The sequence below is a fragment of the Neofelis nebulosa genome, chromosome 3 (genome assembly GCF_028018385.1).
Source record: "Neofelis nebulosa isolate mNeoNeb1 chromosome 3, mNeoNeb1.pri, whole genome shotgun sequence".
NCBI lineage: Eukaryota > Metazoa > Chordata > Mammalia > Carnivora > Felidae > Neofelis > Neofelis nebulosa.
In genome coordinates, this window is record NC_080784.1 from 129911402 (window position 1) to 129937083 (window position 25682).

The window sequence follows — 25682 nt, forward strand, 5'->3', positions numbered from 1 at the left end:
TTAGTATGCTAGGGATGTCATAACAAAATACCACACGCAGGACGGCTTCAACATCAGAATTTTATTTTCTCACAGTTCTGGAGGCTGAAAGTCAAAGATAAAAGTGTCCGTGGTTTGGTTCCTCGTGAGGCCACTCTCATTGTCCATCTTCTCACTATGTCCACACATAGGCTTCTCTCCATGTGTTTTCTACACATCTCTGGTCTCTTTCACTTTTTAGGACACCAGTCATATTGGATAAGAGCCCCTCCCTTACGACCTCACTTGACCTTCATTATCCCTTTAAAGGCTTTATCTCTAATATGGTCTCATTGGGAGCTAGAGGTTCAACATATGAAATTTTAGTGGGACACAATTCAGTCCACAACACCCTTTTTAAGAAGCAATGTTATTAAGAGGTAAGGTTAAAAAGAAAAGCCATATCAGATCCTTGAATATAACACTAATGATTTAATATCACCCTTGGCAACATATGGGGAGACACTGAAAAATTTTAAGCAGATTTGGACTTGGATGAAAAAAAAAATCTGGAGATGGTGTGACTGATTTAAGTCCACACACTAGTATAAAATACCATAAGTATCTGAACTTAGTAGGAATGGAAAAGAGGAGAAAAATTAGGTATTTACTATTTTTTAAAAAATTTTCTAGGTCAAACAGGTAAATTAAGGAATTAAGTCAACATAGTATTGGTAAATCTGATAAACTGTTAGAATCACAGAACCTTAGAACTGAAGAAGATTTCAGTACAATTTATACAAATGTCCCATGCAATGCAGGAATCTCTTCAATATTACAGATGAAGACTTATCTCTAGCCTTTATACAGACGCATTGGTGTGTGGACAACTCACTTCTATACTGAGAAATTTATTCAATTTTTAAAATTATTGGTTGAGCGAAATTTTCACTCACTGCAATCATTTTTCTTAATTATGTGATGAAATTGTTTCACATATTAAAACCCCACTCAGTATTTGACATCACTTTATATATACAAAGTTTTCCCTTGCTGTCTTTCATAATTAAATCTACAGAGCTCAGGGACATACTGATAGGCTACCTTCATTCACATATTCCCAGAGTGAGTTCAATTCATCATTCACTTTAATATCCTAAAGTTTTGTTGTTGTTGTTGTTTTTCCCACATGAAGGTAGTGGAGACTCTTCTTTTATATTAAGTGCTTATTTCCTGCTAGCACATATTATTTTGTAGGTTGCTTTTAATAGAAGTTTAATGATAAAAATTAAAAACTAGCAATGGACAAAAAGTCTAGTTCACACTAACCACTTTAACATGCAACTAAATAACTTCATGCTCTTCTAGAACACGCACCTACACAGACACACACACACACACACACACACACACACACACACACACAGAGCCACCCTTGTGAGTGTCCACAGGGGAGGCAGTGTATGTGTGGAAGATGTGTATCCAACACTAATTCTTTAATTATTATACTTAAGGAAAATAATTACTAGAGATTCTTTGAGTAATAGTGAGCAAATATCACTATATAGTATCATAAATATGGAGCCCGTGATTTGACCTAAAACATACAATATAGGACTTAATTTTCATATACCAGTATACCAATCTTGTCAGAGTAAAAGCAGCCAATATTTCACTGGGAGTTATTTCTTATGAATAAACTACTTGTATCACACATAGTACTGAACATATTTTGAAAGCTAATCATTTTGATGAAAGACTAAACACACACACACACACACACACACACACACACACACACACACACCCCAGTTCTTTTCCCTCAGTAAATCTAAAAGGAGTAAAAGCTTTCATCTGAGATCAGCAAAAACATATCAGTTATTTTCTTTACCAGATCACATGACATTCCTATAGCATGTCAGAGATTAATTTTCTTAAATTCTCCTCAGTGTGGTAATTTACCTACAGAGTTACTAATTTCTTAAATATAATATGGCATTAACAAATACCCTTTATATGCAATGACACTAGTAGCTTTAAAAAATCAATTCTTCTTTTGCTGTGAACATCAATAGTTTTCTGAACCTGGACACAACAAATGAACAGTGTGGAGGCTGACAGTTCTGACAGAGGAGGTTCTGACACTGTGTTGAGGCCAGTGATTAATCTGATAATTAAACTAAACCCATTTGCTGTCCAAGATTTTAATATTAAAAAATACAAGTTATAGAAAAGAATGAAAGTTATCAGAACCTTGCCCAGTAGTATGCATTTTGCTGCAAAGTGTATGCCATCTAACTGGGTTGCAGAAACAAGAATCACATGGAAGGATGCACGGAAGTATGGAAGTATGCAGTCTCATGTATACTGAAAAGATTCAAGTCTATTTGAAAGACTAATAGGGAAAAATAAGTTTTTAGTTAAATTATGATGATGTGAAATTTTAATTTGTTATATCAGGATGACCTCTGTAGGCACAGATCTCTTCTGGGAGGATAGATACGTAGAATTTATTCTCTCATTTAGAGACGAATACTCTGGGCCTCAATTTACTTGTAAAAACTTGGTGGTTTATGAGTCTGAAGTTTTGGCTTGGTTTGGCCAACCCTTTTGCTTCTAGGAAATGATGATCAAAGTACAAATCTATGAATCTCCTGCAAAATAATCAACCAAAGGCATTGTTCATAACACATATTCATGAACTCTACCCCAGAGTACTGAAAAATAACTCACTCTAAAATTTGAGAACTGTTCAGGAATTCTTAAGCGTTATGACTAATTTGAAGAAGAAAGTGCAAGTAATTCTGAGTCCAATGATAACTCAGAGTTTACCAAAATACTGTGAAATAGAGTGGGATAATACTGATATTGGAGGGATTTGGAAAGAAAATCATCAGTAGCCTTACAGGCTAAGATTGGTCTTCCCGAGCCCAGCTTCCACACAAACCAGAATGAACATTAAATGTCATTTTTTACCTGTAAATAATGGATTAGGACACTGGGTTAATGAGATTTCTTCAAACAGGAATCTCTGGCCATATTAAACATGACTAGAATATTTATAAAAAATCTGGACAGACTGCAAATACCTTGAGAAACTGTCCATTCTTTCACTCCTTTTTAGTACATGAAATAATTTCATTCTCAATGAACATTATAAATAGGTAATACATAGTAGCATTCTCTATCAATGATACTATCTATAAAGTATGCCAATAAAAAAAAGGACTAAAAAAAAAAAGGTACAATGATGAGTTTCCTCAAGATCCTCACCTTACGAGGCTCTGTATGATCTAAATCCTGCCAGTCTGTTCTTCTTGGGCCACAGACTGCTGACATTTTGTGGAGCCTGTCACCTACTTCCCTTTGAATGTTCTTCTACTGCCCCTTCCATCACCACCTTCCTCCACACACCCCCTTATCTTAGCTAACTCCCTCTTTTCATCTGGTTGAGCGTAAAGAAAGACCTTCCATAACTACTTCTATTACTGCCTTGAGGAAGCTAAGTCCAGGCCATTTACATGTTCTTACATCCTGTGTATTACCTCTTCATAGCATATTACACAATTAAAATTACTTAGTTGTATTTGTTATTTTTGTAAGTTTATTTATTTATTTTGGGAGAGAGAGAGAGCACAAGCAGGGGAAGGAGAGGGAGAGAGGGAGGAAGGGAGAGGGAGAGAGAGAAAGAAAGAAAGAGTGAGAGAGAGACAGAGAGAGAGAGAGAGAGAGAGAGAATGAGCAGGGGAGGGGCAGAGAGAGAGGCAGAGAGAGAGAATCCCAAGCAGGCTCCACGTTGTCAGCATAGAGCCTGATGTGAGGCTCTATCTCATGAACCGTGAGATCATGACCTGAGCTGAAATCAAGAATTGGACACTTAAGAGACTGAGCCACCCAGGCACCCCACATACATATGTTATTTTAATATATCTCTCTATTGCTTGCTTACAAATTAAAAGAGGTCAGGGATCATGACTTTCTTGCTTAATCTCATTATTTCAGCACTTAAAAGTATATGGCATATAGCAGGGCTTAAATCATTTTTGTAATGAATACCTGTGCCACTACATGTATAACTAAGACATGATGATTTGTTTGGCAACATTTTAATGGCATGTACATTGTAAAGTTATTAAAAAGCCCTGAATTATAGATCTCAAAACATAACCAGTAAAATCGGGTTTGTTTTATTACCAAATGATTGTTAAATGGCTAAAAATGTCACTATGGCCTCCTTAATAGAGATCAGATAAAAATTAAAATAACTGAAATCATGTAACTTTTTCATTTGAATATGTAAGAATTATTTAACAGTCATGATATTAACTCATCTCTTAATTTACATAGTATTTGACAGCATATTACATATTTTTAATTAGTGGTGATATCCTCAGTCTTATGTACAAATCTTAGGCTTTTAAGGAGGATAGAAAGATTTTATACTCTATTTTACACTTCCTGAGCAAAGAAAAGTGTCTTAAAATGCTGAAATCTCACCAAAAGCTCATATTTGTTTAAAGAGATGTGTGATACTTTTCTGTAATAATAGTTCTGAGATGGCTACTGCAGCATGAGCACAGGGTCGATAAGTAAAATACAATAAAGTGAAAAGATATAACTGGGCTTGTTAAATGATTTCCAAATCCTAGTATCCTAGGGAACTACAATATAATCTGTGAAAATGGATTTGATGTTTCAAAAGACCTTTCTGCTATGTTTTATTTCAGCTGATGCCTGAATAGCATTTCAAAGGGAACTACAATGCAGTTAAATATCCACAGTTCTATATCCATGTTCGTTGGTGTTTAGTATAATTCAGAAACATACAGAAGTAGATTGATAATATTACAGACTGTATTGGCAGACATTTCATCAATTAGATTTTCTATCATATACAATGGATATTCAATAAGTATAGGTGATATAAGTGAATAAAAGTGAAGGAATATGCTGCTTTCAGATCATATAAACTTCCTTTGTGTCGAACTAACGAGGAGGTGATTTTTCTGGTGTGACTTGACGGGGCATGTAAATTAGCCTACAATACGGAGCCTCAGAGGCTAAAACAAGGGAAATTTCAGTGGATGCTGAAGTTCAGGGAAAGTAGCATCACCTTTCAATAAGGTAAGAACTGATGTGTATGCATCAGTGAAACCGTACTGTTCATCATAAAAGAGGTCCCAAGACAGAAATAGTAATATGGGCTTTTGCATAGCACTATAATTTAAAGTCTCTACTTTTATTTTCCAGACAAAATGTGGGAAAATAGAGTTCAGCATGTTTCAAATTGCAGGCCATCTTAGACTGCACTACATTATGAAGAGACTATGGGTCCCAAACTTAGAAGATGTACAATCTTTAACAGATAATTTTTCAAAGTGCCTCAGTTTCGTTCTTAGTATAATGGATGCATAGCTACAACACACAATTGTGGAAAGAAATAAATTAGAGCGTTGCTTATCAATAAACCCAATATCGTAGCTAAGATACAGCATGTTGTGTTTTCAAGCCCTTAGTTTACCTACCATGTGACAATTAGAAAAAGCATGCCACTGCTGCCCTCCCTTTGTATAAAATTCCTTTAACTTTTTCTTAATGTTTATTTATATTTTAGAGAGAGAGAGAGACAGAGCACAAGTTGGGAGGGGCAGAGAGAGAGGGAAACACAGAATCTGAAGCAGGCTCCAGGCTCTGAGCTGTCAGCCCAGAGCCTGACGCAGGGCTCAGACCCACGAACCATGATCAAGACCTGAACCAAAGTCAGATGCTCAACCGAGTGAGCCACCCAGGCGCCACTGTATAAAATTCCTTTAGAAGATTGAAGTCTCAGTGTTGACTGAGACTGCATAGATTGCAAGCAGAGAAAGAGGAAGGCATAAGAAATCAAATACAGAGGAATAAACAGAAAGGTGAGGAAGTATTAGAATAAAGGAGAATATTATGTATAAATAATACAAGATTAATAGTGTTAGTAAACACTGAACTGGTTCCAACATTCATTTCACCTTCTTTCTGTGTACCTTTCTGTACAGCAGAGTCTGGAAAGGCAGAAACTCCCTTGCTGTTGGTTTTCAATGACAGTTACATTCTGCCAATCAGACAGAATCACAGAAGGTTTAGAAGGGAAAAGGGCAGAGGCTGAGCTTTTCTTTTTAATCGCAAACATAGTCATGAGGACATCCATTTCTTTTTCAGAAGTATTAGGTAAGTTTCCAGTGTCCCATCATCACTTTTGTAGGTGAGAAGGAGCCAAGACATGGCAGATTGACATAAGTCTGGTATGGTTCTGAACCCAGCAGTGGTAAAGGTAGCTTTCGTATCATTGTAGTTTCTTGAGTGTAGTGGTTCCTAGACTGTAGAGGTATGCTTAGCATGGCACTGTGGAGTGGTTCTGAAGTCAGGGGCTTTTCATCATAGAAAAGACATTAGATCCCCTGGGGTAGCTCCGTTCAGTGGGGGTAGTTTTGAGATTCATTCCTGACAGCTCAATCTACAATTCTTCCTTCAACCCTATCAAGGCATTTAATAACCTATTAAAATTCTTTTCTTCTTTTTTTTAAGTGTATTTATTTATTTTGAGAGAGACAGAGAAAGCACAAGTGGGGAAGGGGCAGAGAGAAAAGAGGGGAAAAAAGAGAGAATCCCAAGTGGGCTCTAGCACAGAGCCTAATGCGAGGCTTGAACCTACAAAGCCTTGAGATTATGAGCCTAAACCGAGAGTCGGAAGCTTAACCAACTGAGTCACCCAGGTGATCCTAAAAATTATTTTCCATTTAAACTAGTTAAGTGGATTCCATTGTCTGAAACTAAACCATGTAGATAGAGATTCTCATAAAGTTCCACCAAAGTTATGAACACGGAGGAATTATGTAAACAACCAACAAGTTTGACTATTTGAAAGATAACAATGATGTGCTTAAGTCCTACTGTATTTTTTTTCTTAAAACAACATATTTTCACTCAAATACAAAGGGATGAAATACAGAAAATGATCACTAATCACTCCTCATTTATGCTATACCAGGCAGTATACAGTGATAGAAGAAAAAGTAGTTTAAGTGAGTTAATCTACATAGAGAATAACGTGTCCACTTAAGTATAAAAAAGTATGGCAAACACAAAAAAGAAACAGAGTGTTCTAGTAACACAGAAGAAAGGGAGAGTAATTGTGTGTCTGGTGATGAGGGAAAGATAATAGTACACTTTATGGTTATAATGATTGCAGTCGTTGGGGAACAGGTTTCATAAAGTGAGATCCACACAACTAGTTTTCTGAGATTAACAGATTCTCTAGAAAGAAACGTCTCATAGTAATATGTTTGGGAAAACCAGGTTAAACCAAAATATATTTTATTTTCCTAGGACTCTTTAGAGACACTAATAGCTAATGCACCTCAGGTATTTCCAAGAAAGGAATGCAATCCACAATATTTCATAATTTTTTTGACAACAGAATGCAGTTTTCATGAACTATCTGTCAGGAGTACTGTTCTAAGGAACATATTTTGAAAATAAGATGTGGCATAAGGTAAAGAAGAGAGATTTTTATAAATACAGAAAAATGGACATTGTGCATGTAAAAGCACTGAGAAAAATCAGACCAGGATAAATGCCCACTGTTGTAACTAATTTGTTGCTAAACTGAAAAGTATTTTCAAATGCTATGCTAAGGAATTTGGACAAAAGTCTACAATCAGGGGAGGCCATGGGATTTTTTTAAGAGAGTGAGATATAAAGGAGAGCCACAGATTAGAATAATCATAAAGCATCAAGGTAACAGACATTACTACTAATCCTGATGACATGCCAGCTCTGTAAACCAAAAGATAGATTTTTTCCCCGAAGGCAGAAGAATGATCAAAAACTTGATATGCTCCAAGAAAATGTGCACTGCTGCACACATACGCATATATATAAACACATATAACACTAGCAAAACAGAACTCTGTGAATCAATTTCTCAAAAAATTTCAAAAACTTCTCAGGACTTTCTTGAAAATGTTTTGAAAAATAAAAACTACTTAATTTCATGCTTTGAAATAAAAGGTGTTCTTTTCAACCACTACTTTTTTTTCCAGTACTGCTCATTAGCCTTATTTAAAAATAAAAATATTTAACTTTATAGTTTTTTGAAGTATACAAATAACAACTATAGTATAATTAAGGGTGCCTGGCTGGCTTAGTTGGTGGAGTATGTGACTCTTGACCTCGATATTGGGAGTTTAAGACCTACGCTGGGTGTAGAGGTTACTTTTTAAAAATCTTAAAAAATACAATTATAGGGGTGCCTGGGTGGCTTAGTCGGTTAAGTGACTGACTTCGGCTCAGGGCATGATCCCGCAGTTTGTGGGTTCAAGCCCCCATCAGGCTCTGTGCCAAAAGCTTGGAGCCTGCTTCCAATTCTTTGTTTCCCTCTCTCTCTGTCCTGCCCCTGCTCACGCTCTGTCTCTCTCTCAAAAATAAACATTAATTTTTTTAATAAAAAACACAATTATAATAATAATTGGAAAAATTCAAAAAATAAACATAGCTAATAATTATTTAATGCTAAATATATGTCAGGTGCTATTTTAAATATTTTTTTATATAGCAACCATTTTGTCTTCAAAATAATGTTATGAGTGGGTACCATTAAAACTTCAACTTTATGGATTATGAAACTCAAGCTATGGAGAGTCTAGTCCCTTCCTCAAAGACACTGATGTCTGATAATAGGCCAAGCTGCTGTAATAAAGAGATACAAAAATACAGTGCCTTGAATAAAATAGAAATTTCTCTCCCACAGGCAGTGTAGAGTTAGTCAGGTTAGGAAAGCAGCTTAGTTCTACCAGATCATCTGAGACTCAGATTCCATCTATCAGTAGTTCTGTTATCCTTAGGGTGTTGCCTTCATTGGTATGGCTTAAGCTAGTTTTTCACCAGCATGTCCACATTCCAGCCCACTGGAAGGGTCTAAAAGCAGTGGAAGGCAAGGCGGTGCTCTGAAAGAACGAGATCCAGATCACTTTCTCTCACACCTCACTGTCCATAACTCAGTCATATGATTTTTTCCTAGGTCCAAGGGAAAATGAACAATTTACCAAGAGGGAGTGAGAGAAAATGAATTTTGGGGACAATTAGCAATCAAAGAATCCTAGTAAATTGCCTGGGGTCTCATCTACTAATTATTAGAGAGCTGAGATACAAATTCAGTTCTATTTTACTTCTCAGCTGATACTCTAAAACCAACCAGTGAAATAGGTACAATTAACCCCAATAATAGATGCCTATTTTTGATCAAAGTGATTATCTCTTTTAGGATCAGCAACTATCCAGAAGCATTGCAAGATACGCAAACACGTCTTTGGTACACATTGATTTTTTTTTTTTTTTTATCGCATTGACTACACTTTTCTATGATTAACAATGTATTAGTCTTTAAATTATGTAAATGACTTTTAGAAAATCTTATGCTCTACAGATGTATTACTCCATTCAATTTGTTTACTGATACAGTTGTTATCCTCAGTGAAATTGTCTTTTTATTTAAAAGAGGTTGAATATAAAGTCTTCAAAAAGAATGATCCTTTGTGACTTTTTCTGGGATAAAATTTAATTTCACTTATGTTGTTTTAAGTTACAATAGCTTTTCCAGGAAAAAAAAATATACCTCTATAAATCAGAGGATTAGCTGCATTGACATTACTCCATGAAACCTATTTCCTGGAGCTTGCCAGTCAAATGTTCCTCAAGCTTTCAGTAAGAATCAGTATGCAAATCAGATAAGTTATGTATAATAAGTTAGTCTCTTTCTAGGTCAGTATCTATAGAAGTGCATATCAAAATAAAAGTTCTCTCTTGAATCTCACTAAATTTAAATCTCAGCAGAGAGGCAAGGATCAAACAGAGAGGGCCAAGATCAAATTGAGAATAAAGTAATCTTGTACATCCCTTGAGCTTCTACTACGAGTGATGATAGCAATCAGAGGGGATGTCTCTCTTGTGCTGGGAGCTGAGGGGGATAAAGTGAGGGCACCAGTCTTTAGTGCTCTCCATCTGGATCTTTTCATAACTACTAAAATGTACTTTAAAAATTTCAGGTACATTAGTAGTGCCATAGGGAGTTGAAAGCTCTTTTCATACCATTTTATCAGTCATTTGGCTGTATCACAGGTCACTGTTTCTTGTATGCTACAGTAAACCTTTACCTAAAAGTGTCAGTCTGACTGTGAGAAGCTATCAACTATCTGCATGGTTGACAGGGCTCCAAGAAAAAAATACTGTCTCACACACCAAACAAGCTCTCTGCTTCATTAAGTACTGGCGACAGCCCTTAAAGATCAATGAGAACTTCCAAATGCATTTTGTTTATCCGTACCCACAACATGGTATTTATAACAGTGCATGTAATGATGAGCTTGCATATTGATTTTTAGTGAAAAATAATGCTCAAATTTGTAAAATTAATTTGCCTTTGTTTCTGACCTTCCTCTGAAACCAGTCCCCTGTATTCTACAACTTCTTAGTCCAGATTCTTAAATCTCTAAACAAACAAAAGCAGATGTACTGACAACTGACACTATTTTTATTGAAGTTTACCTAATACTGTAACAAAATTAGTATAAAATTGAAATTATAAGCAGGTGCTTTTCCTCAGAAGACTACTTCAAATAACACCAAAGAGTACAGGAATTATTATTTAGCCCTATAAAATAACATCAAATTTTACTACTCTTTAGTTTGTAAGCTTTCCAAGCTCACAAATTTTTAAAAGTGTTATAAAGAGGTGATGAGATATTATAATGGTTGTCATGCATATGCAAGCAACATGTATTGTGTACAAATTCTTTTAATAGCTTTGATATACTTAACTAAAATTATTACAGGAAATTTCTTGTCTCCTGGACTTTGGCATTAAGACCTTTAAATCCAATCTCCTTGGCTTGATTTCCACCACAAATACTCTGTGAATTCATTTATTCAGATGTTCATTTACTCAACAAATTATTTAAACAACTACCTGTCAGGTACTGAGTTAGCACTGAGAATACAATGATGGGCAATAAAGACATGGGTCCCACCCATGTCTTTTAGTGCTTAATAAAAGAGACAGGTATCGATGAAATTCTTATACATATATAAAATTACAAATTGTGCTGTTTCTATAAAGAACAAATATAGATATTAATTACAGGGCAAAAATAAGTTGAATGATTTAATCTGCAACTAGAGAAGGCTCCTTTGAAGACATAAATGAGGCCCCAAAGTTTGCAAGAATGATGTGTGAGAGGGTAGAGCAGGACGAAAACATGAGCTGATACAGAAAGATGAGAGAGAATGTAGTACTCTGAATTAGGAAGCAATGGGCTATCCACATGCTTACTTTCCAAAGGCCAAATTCAAAGATCTTGAGCATGTGCTTCAGTTATTTAAGTAGAAGGAGTCTCAATCTGTGGTCCTTCTTCTTTGTACTTTTTTTTTTTTTTTTGAGATGTTTCCCTAATCATTCAGTAAGAGAACTACTTAAAAATCTTTGACTTTTTTTTTCTTTTGATTGGGCAAATGAAGGCCCAGGTTAAGGAATACATTTTCTAACCTCCCTACAGCTAGTCAAGATCATGGGATTCAATATTGGCCAATGCTGTGGTGCTGAAGTGCCATGTGTAAATTCCAGGAAGTCTTTAAAGGAAAGGCTAGAAGATGGAAATGAGAGCTGGAGTACAAACACCCATTTTGGAACATGAAGTGATGCCATGTGCAGAGGATACTGGGGGGAGAATGATCTAAGGAGTCTGATTTCTTGTCCACTCAACTTTACCAAGCCAAACTTCCTGACTCTAATCTTTTTTTTTTAATGAAAAAAGATATAAATACTTATTTAGCTTTTGCATTCCATTCTCTACCCAGCAGCCAGAGGGATCCTTTTAAAATTCAAATGAGATTATGCCTCTGTTTAGATTCCAAAAGTTTTCCAATCTTACTCAGAGAAAACGCAGTCTCTAAAACCACTTTGAGGTTCTCTGTAATTCGGTGTTATCTAGCAACTCTCACATTCTTTTGTGGCCTTGCCATCACATTTGCTCCCTTTCTAGTCCTTAAACAAGAGCAAATGCCTTCAGGGTCTTTGCATTTGCTATTCCTCTCTTAAAAAAGTATTCCCCTCAATAACCCTATGGCTAATTACCTCACTCAATTTGCATCCCTTCTCTCTCTCTCTCTCTCTCTCTCTCTCTCTCTCTCTCTCTGTTTTGTTTTGTTTAAAGAGAAAGAGTGAGTCCAAGTGAGCCAGGGAGAGGGGCAGAGTGGGGGGATGAGAATTTCAAGCAGGCTCACTCTCAAAGAGGAGTACCACTCTGGGCTGGATCCTGGGACCTGAGCCCAAATCAAGAGTCAGATACTCAACTGACTGAGCCACACAGGCGCCAACCCCCCCTTTTTCTTTCATCTTAAGTGCCTTCTATGACCATTCTAAATAAAATTAGATCATACAGAGCACTCTGCCTCATCAAATTTCTTCTTCTGTCTTATTTTTCAATACCTACCACCTACTGATATCCTTCTTTCATTTCTTCCATCCTTCCTTCATTTATTTTCTTTCTCCTACCATTAATTGTAAGCTTAGAACAGTGACTATATTCTAGAAGTTAATATATAAAATATTTATTAAATACATGAATAAAAATCCTTATAATGTTCACTCTATTCCAATATAGGTATTATTACAACAGAAAAAAAAAGTATTGACAGTTTTAGATCCTCCTGAAGTCTACTGAGAATATTTTTCGACTACTTACCATCCCCCACCCCATACCTATATAACACTGTACCTCAGTAACACTGCTATAGGGAACTTAGTAACACTGGTTCAAAGGGAAAGAAATAGTATGTAAGTCAGGAATTTGGCATTTTCTTGATTTCAGTGACACAATACCTTTCTTAGAACCCTCAGTTAAGGAAGTGGCTGATTTCAGTTGAGTTGTATTTGATCTCTCCTGACCAGCTGTGCTTCCTTGAGACAGAAGAACATGGGGAGGAGGAAGGAAGTAGAGGAGTTAGTCTATTCATATTTCAAAGCCGTTCCCCATGAGCCCTGCAGTTGTCATCAGAGTTTAACGCTCACACAGTGTCCCTCACACTCCAAGGACCACTGACACAGGATCAGTGTCAAGATGTGCAGCATGAGAGCTTCTTTGAAGTCCGCATTTTCGTGGCACTTAGACACAAAATATTTGGTCACTTTTGACCTCAATAACCCTTGAAGCTGTGGGCTGGAGCACATGTGAATTGCCTAGTATCATCATGAATACTGTGTCCTGAAGATTTCAATTGCTATTTCTTATGTCTGACTAAACAGGGCTATGAAGAAACCAGAGCACAGAGTTAAAATTAGGAAATACAGTGAAACAGTATAAATAGCTTGCTTTTACTTTCCCACTCTAATTTAATCAGTAGTTCCCTATTATAAAAGTCTACACAAGAACAGTTAATCACAACTTATAATATAAAAACTAGAAAGAATTTAGAATTTGAATCATGTGATCTTTCTTTAGCATGGATACATTCTAGCATGAGGCAGACAGAAAACCAATTCTAGAAATCCTTTTTTTCTCACTAAGGTTTGCAATGATCAAAGTTTAGATAAAACATAATTGACCTAGTATTGAATCTAGTTAAAACGGGCATTAATTCAATAACATGAAATAGAGTTTCATGTAGGATTGCCAGACAGTGGATTTAATTAATAAGGAAAATTTAGCCACTTCCCTACATAACCATTTGCCTAGTATAGTGAATACTTAAAGGCTATTGCATCATATTAGTGTAAAACCTGTCTTTTTAATAAATGTTAGTCATAGCAAAACTTGATCATCTAGAACCTCATGATCAAGTGTACTCATAGCTCTCTGTAAATTTTTTAAGAACAAATTAAGCTCAAAAATGTCATTGCCTAATAGCAGATGTGATTTTAAAAGCTTGAAGAATAGCATAATATAAAAACGTGCTTTTTGGTTTGCTAAGGTTCTTTCCTTCCAGCTGCCATAGGTTGGGGACCCCCAGGAAGTGGTCTATGAAATGCAGATATGAATAAGGGAAATTTATTTGGGCATAGTTTCTTGGGGCCAACACCAGTCTTGGGGTGTGTGAGGAGAAGGAACAGGAAGGAGCTGAACTAGAAGTGAGGCTGTGTACAGTCACAAGGCCTTGCCCGATGTCAAGGAAGTTCTGATGGTTCTGGAGAGTTTTCCTGGGTGAAAGGGTTGTGTCTTTACACTCCCATGTTACCAGTCATTGGATGTTGGCTGTCCAATGAAAGCGAAATAACCCTGAATGAAGCCTACCTCAGGCAAAGCATTTCCCAAAAAAGGGAAATGTATGCTTGATAGCACAGATGATGCATATATGCATATATAGAATATACTTAATACTACCTCTTAGTATTAAAATTAAGTATATTGCATACATTAATAGATTTAACTATTTAGAGACACACATGATATAAAAATCAAGAGCAATGAATATTTACAAAGTGAGGAGGCCATCACATGGGAACTTTTGGAGAAAGTACCTTTCTATTTGATTTAGAACTACTAAAATAGGGGCATCTGCTGGCTCAGTCAGTAGAACATACAACTTTTGATCTCAGGGGTGTAAGTTTGAGCCCCATGTTGGGTGTAGAGGTTACTTAAAATCTTAAAAAAAAAAAAAAAGAAAAAAGAAGAAGAAGAAGAAGAACTAGGGACAGCTGGGTGGCTCATTCTGTTAAGCATCTGACACTTGGTTTCAGCTTAGGTCACGATCTCACAGTCGTGAGATCAAGCCCAGTGTCAGGCTCTGGGCTGACAGCACAGAACCTGTTTAGGATTCTCTCTCGCTCTGCCCCTCTGCCCTGCTTGTGTGTGTGCTCGCTCACTTCCTCTCTCTCTCTCTCTCTCAAAACAATAAAAAATAAATAAATAAGAACTATACAAATGAACAGGATTTTAACATGAGGAGATGAAGGAAAAAAATATTTACAGTATAAAGAACTCTGTTAGCAAAAGTATGCAAATATATATGGAATGAGACCTAAATGAGCATATAGAATGAGCAACAAGGCCAGTCTAACAAAAATATAGATTATATAAAAACAAAGTTTGGAGATATAATGTTATAAAGGGAAGTTGGTATACATTTGAAAGCTCAGATTTTGTTGGAGATATTACTGATCTCCACTGAAAGATCACCTTCCTGTTTATTTATGAATAGATGGAAGGAATGACATTTTAAGACATGACCTTCTCTCTAACTATTATAGCCAACTGACCTTTCCCAATAATTCCATGTGTTCTCTAGAATCCTGTCCCTAGAGTAAATAATCAAAATGTTTGCTTTTTCTGGTGGGCCTCTTGACTGGTTGTTATTCAAAGGAACTAAAATTTTTAAATTAAATAAAAGCCATTTCTTTATTGGTCCTTCTGGAAAGAGTAATTTATCTTAAATAGTCCATATTTATTTGGTTTTATACCAGATTTTTTTTCACTTTTTTGTTGTTCTCCAAAATACAGTTTTAAATTAATACGCTAAATTTCACACTTGATCAAACTAGGACCACTCTTCACATCTATATAGGTTAAGTCTATCCCCTATGGACTCAAGTGATAGTGAAACAAGAGTAAATACTTTGGTTAAAATATAGTAGGGAAGAAAGAAAGAAAGAAAGAAAGAAAGAAAGAAAGAAAGAAAGAAAGAAAGAAAGAAAGAAAGAAAGGAAGGAAGGAAGGAAGGAAGGAAGGAAGGAAGGAAGGAAGGAAGGAAGGAAGGAAGGAAGGAAGGAAGAAAGAAAGAAAGAAAGAAAGAAAGAAAGAAAGAAAGAAAGAAAGAAAGAAAGAAAGGAAGGGAAGGAGGGAGGGAGGGAGGGAGGAAGGAAGAAGGAGGGAGGAAGGGAGGGAGAGGGGAAGAAAGAGAGAAGGGAAAGGAAGGGAAGGGAAGGGAAGGGAAGGGAAGGGAAGGGAAGGGAAGGGAAGGGAAAAGAAACCTTCATGGCCATAAAGATGCTACTATTAAGTACTGGATTCTGAGTAGAATAACTGCTAACATTTGTTGTTGATAGATAATTTTATTGATCATTGTCCAATTAAGAGATTGCACATTTTTTTAAGGGATTTATCCTCTTTTTTTTTTTAAGTTTATTTATTTTTGACAGAGACAGAGTGTGAGCATGAGCTCGGGAGGGGCAGAGAGAGAGGGAGACACAGAATCTGAAGCAGGCTCCAGGCTCCAAGCTGTCAGCACAGAGCCTGATGAGGGGCTCGAACTCGTGAACTGTGAGATCATGACCTGGGCTGAAGTCAGACGCTTAACCGACTGAGCCACCCAAGCACCCCAAGGATTTATCCTCTTTCATCTTCGCAATAATAATATTAGCTAGCAACTATTTTTATTCTAATGTTTCAGGTAAGGAATTGCTGGGGTTCCTCAGTCAGTAGTGAAGCTCAGATTTGAACTCAAGATATTTATCCTAAAGATATCATCCTCATTGGGTACACTAAGAAGTTGAGGCTTACAAATTAAGGAATTTGTCCTGTCAGGCCTGTTTGACTTCAAAGACCACACTTATTAACTATTAGGCTCTGTGGTTGCACACCAAATTTGTTTAGCAAGAGTTAAGATATATAATATATATTTATATATTAATTGCTACATGTAAATATGTTATATATAAATATAACAATATTTAGATGTATTTAATAAGCGTATATAAATACTCTTTATATACTTATATATACTTTATATACATATATATGTATATACTCTTTATATACATATACAAAAAATACTTAAAATCTAGATGCTGCAACTAAAAATGGTTCTTGTGGGTTTCTTTTTTTTTTTTTTATTTTTGGGACAGAGAGAGACAGAGCATGAACGGGGGAGGGGCAGAGAGAGAGGGAGACACAGAATCGGAAACAGGCTCCAGGCTCCGAGCCATCAGCCCAGAGCCTGACGCGGGGCTCGAACTCACAGACCGCGAGATCGTGACCTGGCTGAAGTCGGACGCTTAACCGACTGCGCCACCCAGGCGCCCCTCTTGTGGGTTTCCAAATAACCACAGAATATAATCCCAACTGAAAGTCAAAAATCAGGTACTGATGTACTCTGCATCTCACCAATTCATTATTGTTTACTTCCATTCCATTAGATGAATATATTGCAGCTTGATGTTCAAACCTCTAACACCTCTCCCTCTATTCTCAGCTGATGATCTTGACATACTCTTTGAAAAACAGAAATAATAGGTGCTCCTGGGTGGCTCATTTGGTTGAGCATCCTACTTCAGTTCAGGTCATGATCTCACAGTCTGTGAGTTTGAGCCCCGTGTCAGGCTCTATGCTGACAGCTCAGAGCCTGGAGCCTGCTTAAGATTCTGTGTCTCCCTCTCTCTCTGCCCCTCCCCCATTCATGCTCTATCTTTCTCTCAAATATCACAAAAAAAAAAAAAATTATAAAAAAGAAAAACAGAAATAATCAAAAGAGAATATATCTCTTTTCCCAACACCAGATCTGTCAGTCTACATTTATAACTTTTTTATCTGCCCTCCTTATTGGCTTAATAAATATCTGTGTACTTATCTAAGTGCATCTGGTGTACATGTACTCTAGATCACATTACCTGTTATCTACTCAAGTGCTTAGGTCTTGCAGTTATCTGTTCTCTGTCTAGTATTATCAGTGTTCACCTCTGAATTAGTGTGAGCCTTTTTGTCTTAAATTTTCTTTTGCTACCATGTTCCTCTTGTGCTTCTTTGCTTTCCTTCATAGGAAAACATCTCAAAAAGGACCATCATATGTGTCAATTCTATTTGATTCCTCTCACTCCCACCTTCATCCCCCTTCCCGCCCCCATGGCCTTTTGTTTGTCAAGCTCCTCTCTGTTGGCAATTTGTCCCACTACTCCCGCTTAAACTTTCTTGCAGAGGCCACCAGAGATCTTTATCTTGCTTAAATCCAATGGTAAATCCTTTTCATCATCTTATTCAACTTTTTAGCAACACTTGACACAGCTGATTCTTCCCTCCTTATAAAAATATAACTTCTTGTCTTCCAGAAAACAATAGTCTTCTGTTCCTCATCCTGCCTCAGTGGCTGCTCCTTATTAGTGACATTTTCTGGCTCTTCCTCCTCTAACCACTCAATTCAGAAAGTTAAGAGCTCAGAGATGAATCTCTGGCCCGCTATTCTTCTTTATCATACCGTCTTCATAGATGGTCTCATCTATTCTCATGGTTTTAAACATCACCTGTATGTTGATTTCCAACTTCACAAATTCTGAACTGACCATTCCCCTCAGTCCAAATTCAAATATGTAACTGATTTCTTTTCAGCTCTTCTTTGAAAAGAAAAAAGAAAACAGCAGCCCCTGACATCTGGGATGTTTCCATTTTTCTTGACATTGGCAACCATTCCATCAAGATGTCTATCCTCAAAGGAAATTTTGATTCTTTTCCACCATCTTCACAGATAGCACCCTTTTCATTCTACGTCACCTTTGGACTAGACAACATAATGCCCTTCCCGCTATGTAGAAAATATTAAACTTTGTAAAAATCTGTGCCTTCTACAGTGTATTCTCCATGTAAAACTGAATGATTCTGAAAACATGTAAATATGATAATGCCATTGCATTGTCATTACTTAAATTCTTGCAATAACTTACACTTAGAGTTAAATTAAATATAAGATTCCTAGATGAATGGCTCCTGAGTACTTCGATGACAATATCTTAAAAGGCTTTTCCCTTTAACTGCCTTGTTTCATCCACACAGTCTTTCATTTGTTCCCTGGTACATCATGCTCTTTCACACCTCAAGCTCTTTGCATCTTTTCTTAATGCTTCAGGAACATTCATCACTCCTTACCCAGATCTTCACATGGAGGTTCCCTTACTTAATTCAGGTTCTTGTTCAAATTATTCTTCGAAGAGATGTTTCCTAGCAACTCTATCTAAAATGGCTTATTCTAACCCAGTTACTCTGTATTGCTATATCTATTTATCTATTTTATTTTTTGTCACAGTACTTGGAAAATGTGAAATTATCCTCACTAGTACTTATTTACTTTTCTATACAATGGTAGCATCTTGAAAGTAGAGACCTTCTCTGCCTGTCCTCACTATATCCCCAGTACTTAAAGCAGAGCCTGACACAGAAATTAATGCTATTTTTTTTAGGAGAGAGTGACGATAGGTATAGATTAAATATCCCCCAAAATGGCAGAAACAAAGTTTAAAATTAATTTGCATATTATGTCTACTGGAGTTCAGCCAATAGCCAGAAGGCCAGTCTGATACCCATATTTGCGGTCTAGACTCCAGAGATAAGGCCAGCACTAATGGCTACTGACCACCATTGGCTCTACCTGCAGTTCATGGCCTGGCCTTAGACACAGCCTCTAGCTGTCACATAATGCAGCCCTCTCCACAGGGGATATATCCCATTAGTTACGGTATAAAGCACAGACTGGGTCCATTTAAGAGTGTCACATGAATATATGGGAAGTAATAACAGAAGTGATACTATCAGGAGAATGAAATCCTTTTTTTTTTAATTCACAATACACATAAAAGAATGTATAAATTATACACAGGAGTAAAAGCAACTACTGTTAAAGGAAAAGATCACTTATAGAAACAAAAGGTGTACTATCAGAGAAAATTCTTTTTAATTTTTTTTTTTAATTTTAAACTCAAAAAAAAAAAAAAAAAGCTCACTCTAACTAAGTCCAGGAAGTTACTACCTTTTCCCAAATGGTCATTCTAAGTCTGGATATGAAAATGCTATTTCAAAAAGGAAAAAATAAAATAAAATAAAAATAAATATAAAATTAAATGATATGTCTAAATCCACTGGTTCAAAAAGAGTACTCAAGTAGATCACACCCAAATGAATAATTCTTAATGATAATCAAAAACCCTTACATCATTTTTATATGCTGTCCCACCCACTGGTTTAATTACTATAGTTACAATAATTCATTTAATCCCCATAACAATGCAGTGAAGTCCATATCATCAGCATCATCATGGCCATTTTACAGATGAAGGCATAAATTATGTAATTTACTGACAGATTTAAGTTTGAACTCAGATAGTCTAATCTATAGCACATGTTCCTCACAAATTTTGTATTTCCTCTCACATGGGTAAGCCCCTATTTTTTATGGCTGTCTATTTCCTACTACTGTGCTCCAGTTCCTTGGTATCTTGCTCCTCGTGGGGTAGATAGACTCCACGGACTTTTTCAGTGCTATGGGAAGGTCTGAGTCTTTTTCCAACTCACAATCAAACTGACTCATGAACTGTTCTTCCTACAATAATATAACAGCCATCAATGTCCTTAATACTCACAAGACTAGGAAATGTCCAACACTGCAAATTATGAAGCACACATCACATTCCCTCACTAGGGCAAAAAAAAACTGAGGGATCTGTGAAGAAAATAAAAACACTAAGTATTTTATAATGTGTCGCATGGTTTGCCTGCTAACTTCTATAGAATTATCAGAGATGGTTTACACATTAGAGAGACATGCATGCATCCTTCTTTATCTTCCTTCCTTCCTTCCTTCCTTCCTTCCTTCCTTCCTTCCTTCCTTCCTTCCTTCCTTCTTTCTAGAACAAGCACTGACAAAGTTTTCTTCATATTGTCATTTATTTAGGAATTGCTAGCATCAATACAGATAAGAGGCTTTCTATTCTACACTTAAATAATGGAAATTACACCCTTTTAAAACAGCATCTGGTTTTCATAACACTCCTATACTTAGTCTGAATTCTCTTTATTTTTGCTTCACCTTCTTTCTTATGGTTTTCACACATTTGTTCATTTTGCGAATCTTTTTCACCACAGGCTTTTATACATGTGAGTTGCCATCCTTTCTCAAACTAAGTGACAGTAACTCTTTGAACTCTTCTTCAGGGGTCCTTATTCCAGGCCATTAATCATTTTGGTTGGCATCTCTGAGTCTTACACATGTCCATCCCATTTGTTTTGAAATGTGGAAATTAAGCTGCACACTTTACTCATACTCGAACTGAGACTTGTGTTCTGATATTTGCACTCATCTCACTATGAAGACATTCAAGCATTTTTGTTGTTTGTTTTAAACTGAACAAATACCACTGTGTAAAAAATAGGGTGCATAATATATGGACTTTCAGGAAGATCACATTGCTCATTCACATTAACTGGTTTCAGACCAACCTGATCTGTGTCTAGTCACCTATTTTCTATTCCACTTATCCCTTTTGAAAACAATGTCATTTGTTATGTAACATTCCTCCAATGTTTCAAAGTCACAGGAGATCCTAGCTCTCTCTAGATTTTGGCAATTGCATGCAAAGTGGTACAATTCCATACCTCACTGAAAATATTTTTTTTTCAACGTTTTTTATTTATTTTTGGGACAGAGAGAGACAGAGCATGAACGGGGGAGGGGCAGAGAGAGAGGGAGACACAGAATCGGAAACAGGCTCCAGGCTCCGAGCCATCAGCCCAGAGCCTGACGCGGGGCTCGAACTCACAGACCGCGAGATCGTGACCTGGCTGAAGTCGGACGCTTAACCGACTGCGCCACCCAGGCGCCCCTCACTGAAAATATTTTGATAGCATAATTGAATAAGTTCAGGCTAAGGACATATCTCTGAAAGACAACACCTAATATGTCTGTAGGTTTTGATGTTCATTGGGTTTAATTCTTCCATCCTCTGAGCAGTTACTTAACTAATCATCATCTTAAAGTGGGTTTATTAGTTGAATTTTAAATAAACCAGTTTCATATAGCAATCAATAACAGTAAAAACTCTTTAGGTGTCAGAATAAATGCTACGAATTTAATTAATCAATAAATTAATATGTACCTTCTGCTATGCTCATTAACAGACTGAATATTAAAATATAATTTTAAAATGCATTGATTCAAAAGAATTGAAATACATGAAATCCATAGTGTTCCCTTTGAAATTCATAAGTTTTCTAACTCTTTTCTAAGCATATTTCTTCCAATTTCTGCAACACTATGTGCACTCATGTAACATTAGACAGAAACAGATATATACACACTGTACCTTTCTTAATGAAACACTTTACACATTCAATTGCCATAATCTGTATATTTGATAGATGTTTTAGTGTAAGCTCATCAAACAGCAAGCACATTATGATACACTAGTGGCCTAAAAAATATTTATATTATGCCATGGTGCCATGGTCCAGCATGTTTGTCAGAGTCAAAAAAAAAAAAAAAAAACTAGTGAAAAAACTCACATAAAATATATTGCAGTTATTACCTTCTCTCTTAGATATCCTAAAATGCTCATTCACAAATCCCTTCATTTCCTTGAGCATTTTAAACACCATAGCTGATCCTACAGCTGTCAGATAATTTGAATTTGCCCACTGTAGCATTTCTTTTGCTGGTGAGAATCCATCCATACATTTCTTTAGTATTCTACCCAAGAAATTTTATCCTTGTCACAGACCTCAAAAATCCAAAGATAATAAGAACTCTTCTTAGACAAATACACAAATATACTTGCTTCCTGTGTCCATCTCTTGACTTTCCTTTTTCTATGCAGTTAAGAGAGAATATTGCTTAAAGAGAAAAAACACTAAGAAAAAATGAAAGAATTATATCTTGCTTCAAGGGAACGAAAACCTACAAGGCTTGATTTTTTTCACCATTTAATCTAAATTGCATAAATCTCCTCCAGTTATTTGAGCACTTCTTACATATGAGGTGAAGACTATTAGACTATAAATCTGGCTCTATATTCAGCATTTCACTTAAAGTCCTTTAGAGAAAGGATATTGTTTACAGCTGACATGCATTTACCAAGCATTGTAGCTTCGTGGGTGTGGTTACTTACTTAATCACAGAACTGCTTGCCTGAGACAGAGAAATTTGCACCTTTGCAAAATTCACTCCAAGGTCACTGACAGCCCTTAGAACATTGGCTCATCTGGCTGTCATCCAAAACTGTCTGGTGGCTATTGAAGTCTCACTTTCCCTTGTCTACATGGGTTATGATGAAGGATATTTCAGATTAGACTCTTCAAGGTTCAAAACATCAAGACATAGTTAATCAAATAGTTATTCACACTTTTTGCCTATTACCCTTAAACTATTTAGTTATTAGAATGTTGAAAAGGCTATGAATGTCAAAAGTCATTTAAGTTTGTATTTGAAAGAGTAGAGGTTGTTCATGTCTATGCATCATGGCTGACATTGAAGACAAAGAAAGGTCAGAACAAGTATGGAAAAAAGAGCCACAGAATTGAGTCAGCATATATATTTTATTTAACAACATTAAAAAAGCTCAGTGGAAAAGAGAACATTGTTTCAACTTTGTCTATTTCTAGACAACCTGTTTGCAGTTACTCAAGAATTTGTATTTGAAAATTTTACATTTTATAAATGAAACAGCCCTTATTTTATGGTCTAATTTACTCAATTATTTTAAAAATCAAGAAACTCTTGGGGCACCTGGGTGGCTCAGTCAGTTAAGTGTGTAACTCTTGATTTCGGCTCAGGTCATGGTGTAACAGTTTGTGAGATAGGGTCACAGTTTGGTTCATGAGATTGAGCCCCATATCAGGTTCTGCACCAACAACTTGGCATTGAACTTGATTGGGATTCTCTCACTTGCCCTCTCGCTCTCTGCCCCTCTTCAGCTTGCCTGTGTTCACTGCCTCTGTCTCTCACTCTTGCTCTCTCTAAAATAAACATTTTAAAAAAATCAAGAAACTTTTTGTGTATATTTTATTTGGAATTTTTTTTTATTATTGCCCTTTAATTGCATATTGTTTGAAGGATGGTAGGTTTTTTTTAATTTAATTAATTTCTTTACTAGCTTTCTTTTACTGCTATTTTTCTAAATTTACCACTTTAAAACTTTATACTATTTTTAATCTATGTATCTCTTTGTTTTTTCTTAAGTAGAAGTTAAATAATTGTTGCCATCTAAACTATTTTACGGGTGCCTGGGTGGCTCAGTTGGTTAAGCATCTGGCTCTTGATTTCAGCTCGGGTTATGATCTCACAGTTCGTGGGATGAAGCCTTGCATCTGGCTCTGTGCTGACAGTGTGGAGCCTTCTTAGGATTCTCTCTCTGCCCCTACCCTGCTCGCACTCTCTCTGTCTCTCTCTCTCAAAATAAATAAATAAGCAATTAAAAAAAATAAAAAAAAATAACTGTTTTGGTCAGGATGCCACCCATATTTTACTCTCTCAGTATATTTTCTATTGTAATTCATTATTTATGCCTTTTTCTTAATTAAATATATGTATAAATTATAAATTATATGTACACATGGTCTATATGTTTGCTTTATCCATTACTTATGCAAAGATGTGTTTGCCAAGAATCAACAGATGCTTTTCCAATCTTCTAGTGAAAAAATGAGAAAAATATTTTTCTTATAATTAATATTCTGTAAGGACACAGCAAAAATCAGACACCCACTGAATAATTTACATTTGATTTGATGCAATCAGAAGCTCAGTTTTACAAATAAAATAGCAGTTCTCTCTAGAAGTGTTTTATCAATAAAAAATATTTCAAACACATATTTGAATATCTGCTTAAATTACTAATGCAAATGGACAATGAAGTGTGCTCTTCCACAACTTTCTCTTCCTGAAATACTGAGACTTCAAAATCTACAAATAGTTGGAATGAGAAATAAAACAGGAAATCTCCCAAATATTTTTGTAATGCGGAAGATACGAAGGTTACAGAATAGGCATTAAACTTTTCAAAATATATCATAAAGACTAGGGACAGCTGGCATAAGAAATATTCAGCTGATGGGGCGCCTGGGTGGCGCAGTCGGTTAAGCCTCCGACTTCAGCCAGGTCACGATCTCGCGGTCCGTGAGTTCGAGCCCCGCGTCAGGCTCTGGGCTGATGGCTCGGAGCCTGGAGCCTGTTTCCGATTCTGTGTCTCCCTCTCTCTCTGCCCCTCCCCCGTTCATCCTCTGTCTCTCTCTGTCCCAAAAATAAATAAAAAACGTTGAAGAAATATTCAGCTGCTACTTCCATAAGATCACCTCAACAGCAGAGGTCTGGAATCATTAATATCTGTTGAGGAAAGGTGTGTCATTTCTAGCACCACATCTCTTGAATTCCTTCTTGGTCCATGTGAATGTCTAGGATATTCTTTTGCTGTTATCATTTTGAATTGAACTAATGTCCTAATTCATGGATGTTGAATTTCCACATTCATTGCTGATCCTCATGCCTTAACTAAAGCAACTGAGGTTGGAGTAGAAAGATTTGCCCCCTATGTTAGGATCTGTTTGGGGGAAGTATCCCCAGCCAAATAAGGTTAACAGTAGACACTGAGTGCCTAAAGGGGGAGTGGAGGTTTAATCATACTCTGTAAGCAGGTGGCACCTGGTATTAGGATATGAGGTATCTGAAAATGTCTGTAAAAAATATTGGTTGATTTCTTCTCCAGAATTCATGCTTATTCTTTTCCTCTCATTTTCCTTAGAAGAAAACCTAACAAATTCTGTGGAACTGATTCCACCCTCAGCTCTGGCAGAGGACTCTAACTGGCTTAAAATTTCAGCTCATCTATGGCTTAAAAAAAAAAGTTGGTTTAGAAATGGACACAAATTCAGTGCCACCAGAGAGGTAAATCCCAAGACTTGTACAGAGGCTATAGAAAGAGTCCCTCCCTACCCTTGGATAATAATTTATAAGCT

At 36.3% G+C, this 25682-nt stretch overlaps 1 protein-coding gene across 2 annotated transcripts in view; it reads right to left on the reverse strand.

The window, feature by feature from the left end:
* The window catches only part of GRID2 (glutamate ionotropic receptor delta type subunit 2), a 1468772-nt gene that overhangs the window by 1008403 nt on the left and 434687 nt on the right, over nucleotides 1-25682 (reverse strand). The window lies entirely within an intron of this gene.